Source organism: Capra hircus, unplaced genomic scaffold (genome assembly GCF_001704415.2).
Source record: "Capra hircus breed San Clemente unplaced genomic scaffold, ASM170441v1, whole genome shotgun sequence".
Taxonomy (NCBI): Eukaryota; Metazoa; Chordata; class Mammalia; order Artiodactyla; family Bovidae; genus Capra; species Capra hircus.
This window is the reverse complement of record NW_017190154.1, coordinates 89,878-93,464: the sequence shown is the minus strand read 5'-3', so window position 1 is coordinate 93,464 and position 3,587 is coordinate 89,878. Positions and strand designations below refer to the sequence as shown.

At 35.2% G+C, this 3,587-nt stretch overlaps 1 pseudogene; it reads left to right on the top strand.

The window, feature by feature from the left end:
• Positions 1–1,701: 1,701 nt before the first annotated feature.
• LOC108634825 lies at positions 1,702–3,234 on the top strand (annotated as a pseudogene).
• The last annotated feature ends 353 nt before the right edge of the window (positions 3,235–3,587 follow it).

The window sequence follows — 3,587 nt, the reverse complement described above, 5'->3', positions numbered from 1 at the left end:
GTTCCGATATGTTCTTATGTTACTACAGACTTGAATGTTTAAAATGCTATCCAACGTGGGGAGAGCAACAGCTTTCTTCAGCAATATCGCTAAGTAAATGAGAGTTGCAACTTTATGGCCTCAAGGTGTCCTTGTATGTATGAACCCCATCTCTTATTACAGAAAGAATAGTGGAAGGCGAGCTAGATTAAAGGAGAGAGCCTTTCAGCAGCAGGATTTTAAGTATTCAGCCTGTAATTCATTAAGCAATGTTGGGCTTCCCAAATAGTTCATTTATGGTCTTGGGAGCAAGCAAAGTGTTTGCCCACCTAAAAAATGTTGCCCAAAATTTTATTTTGGCATATCCACAAATATACATATGTTTGTATGTGTGTGCATATAAAACAAGTACAATGTTTTTTAATTGCTCTTAGGTAAAACAACATGGAAAAAATTAAAACCCAAATGTAGAATGATTCAAAAGTCTAATCAGTTATTGAATACATATAAGTATGCTTCAAAATATGTTTTCTTGGCTGTATGTAAATTATGAGGACTCTTTATATCACTCCCCTCTCTCTTTTTAATAAATATCTACCAATTTTCAAAAAATTGTCAAGGTTTAATAAAAAATAGTCATATATCTATGCATATTTGTATGCATAGATATTTATGTATATAGGTATACAAATATCTACATAAAATAGACAGATATGTTTCAATAAAAGAAAATATTGATACCAACCTTAGATCTCAGAATTGTTTCCATCTCCATGCTCCATCTAAACAGGAAACAGCCAAAATTGTTGCTGATTTAAACACTTCAAGAGCTGGAAGCCTGTAGACCTCCTCGTGTTCCAAGAGTAACTTTGATCAGAGAAGCTAGAAAAAAGAATAACAAAGGAAAATAATCAAGCAATAGAAAGCATTAATGATTTAGCCATTAATCAATGTAGTCTTTAATTTCTCCTCAAGGGCCATCAATATTCTGAGCAATATCCTGTGAACAGCTTTAGAGATGCTAAAGCCCCAACCAGGCTGAAATGCATGTACGTAGACCACAGACTGTCGATGACATGGATTCCCAATATCCTCAGTAACAGGCCATTAGTAGAATGCCCCCAAACAGTGTGTGATCAGTTATTAAACTCCTTCCCCTGAAAGTATTTGGAGATTTGGGTCTTTGAAGCACCAAAGACTGCTAAGGCACCTTGCCCGCTCCTATAATATACACGTGCTTTCACTGAAACTGTCAGTTGATTGATTTTATTGCACAGTAGCGAGTACACCCAAGTTTTCTTGGGTGACAGTAATGGATATGAAGAACATGTGTATAGAAGGGTGATAAATACCTTTTATTTCAGAAACCAAGTGGACTTAATGATGTGATTTTTCTGTGTAAAAATTGTTTAGGAATGAGGTTTTGCATACTTCATGGCTTTGGTTACTATTTCTGTAAACAGTCTGTATTTTAAGTTGATGCTGAAGTAAACCCTGGTTGAACATTTTCCTTCAATTCCTAGGAGATCAGTGACTTTGTGATGTCACAGTTACCCTTCAATTGCTAGACCAGTGACTTAGTGATGTCACAGATTTTTGACTTTGAGAACCACTGCAATGGTCTAGAGAGTATCTCTCTGTCGGCCAGCCAAGCAGCATTTGAAGTTGCAGTGTGCAAAATCAGACAAATGAGAAAAGTATCTAAAGAAATATTTCTTTGAGATGGTATATATTTCTTCAGAAATTCAAGATGGGCCTCCTATGGGTGAATCAACTGGTTTAGAAAACTCCATTAGACCTTCTTTATATGATTATACACTTACTGGGTTGTTGGTTTCGACATCTATGATTGAAGAATATGCTTTCCAGGCTTTGTCTGAGGATCTTGTGATCAAAAGGCCACACCACACATATTCTGTCTCTGAAAAAGATGAGCTGAATGATTTTCTTTTATTCACATTTCCACAAAATGTTGGAATATAGTTGCAAATTATCAGCCTGAACCTATTTGGTAGGATGAAAGTGGCATATATATAGTGATCAGTGAAGAACTTCTTAAGAAAGAGGTCTTGGAAAGAAAGGAGCCTTTCAGAATATTTGAAACCAATAGCATGAAAAGTTTAGTTATGGATTTAGTAAAAAGTGACAAACTTCTCAAAGATCTGTTTCCATACCACAGTTTCTGGAAGAAGAAAACATCTCTCTTTTGAGCAAGGGATTCCAAAAATTTCACTTATTGGCATTATGAATGATTAAATAATGTGACCTAGAAAGCATGTTCATAGATGTAGCTAAAATGGAATTTGAAATTGAAATAGCAAAATTTTGAAAAGGTTTTATTTTTTGAAGTTGAGAACAGCTGGAGGTTAAAATATTGGATGTCTAAAAATCTTTCCTAGCAGTGTAAAACAAGATACAAGTCCTGAAGCTACTTAAAGTGGTATTTGTTTTATATATACAACATATTTTTAGTTGAGCGCAATTTTTTCTAACATGTTACCTGTTAAAACTACAATGGATTTGTTTTATTTGATGCTATTTAATTGGTGTCACTAAAGGAATACATTTTTATAGCTTAGATTTGATTGTGAGTTTTACCTTGCTTTATAAAGAAACTAAATAATTTAATCCTTTGCTTTCAGTTACAGACCTACTATAAGTCAAAATTCAAAACAAGCCATCCCCAACTTTTAGTAAGAATGCAAAGAAGAGTTGGTATTAACAATGTGTCTCCAATATCTTCATTAGTTTGAGATAACATGAAATATGTTACAGGAAGGGTCAAGAAAGATGATCATAACTGTGATTTTCTTCCAGAAATGAGTGGAGAGAGTGCATTTTCAGCCTCCACAAGTTTAAGTGTGCCTTTCATACAAAAGCCTCATACTAGCCAGATATTTGCTAATACAAGCACTGTATCTTTATATGACTTACCTTCCCCATTGGCAATATAAATTAGACAAACAGACCAGATTGTAGTAGATCAACATGCTGTTTTAAAAACGTTGAGCACTTTTAAATGGCACTCACATAAGAGGTACACTCAAGTAAATGGCCACGTTAAAGACTGCTACTGCAACTGCATTTACTTCTCAGAACCACATTATATCTCCATTACATAGCAGTTATTCCAGACTGATGGTGGAGGCTTCTAAATTTCCAGTCAGGTATAGTGATATGTCAGCCCATGACAGTCCTTTTCCTATCTTGCAAGAGAGAGGCAACTCATGGTCCTCATGGAGTAAGCAAGGATAAGAATCAATGGTTGGTCCTAAATATATTTCACTTGGAAATACTCTGAGCAGAATCCCTGCTTGTTGTGCTATCCACATTGTCATGAAGACTACCTAGAAATATTGGCAATCTCAAATATGTGGTCATTCCTTCAGATGGCAGTGGCAATATCAAGTCATGTTCCTGCTTTGGTATAGTAACGCCCATAAGACAACACCAAGTGAATCTCAACGTTCTCATTCTTGGAGCTAATGGACAGTGAAATCTGCCAAATATCTTCGTAAATTAGTGAGTAATCGACAAAACACACTCGTTTTCTTTCACTGAAAAGTTTCATTAAATGTAAGTGAGAATACTATGCTTTAAAGAGGTGA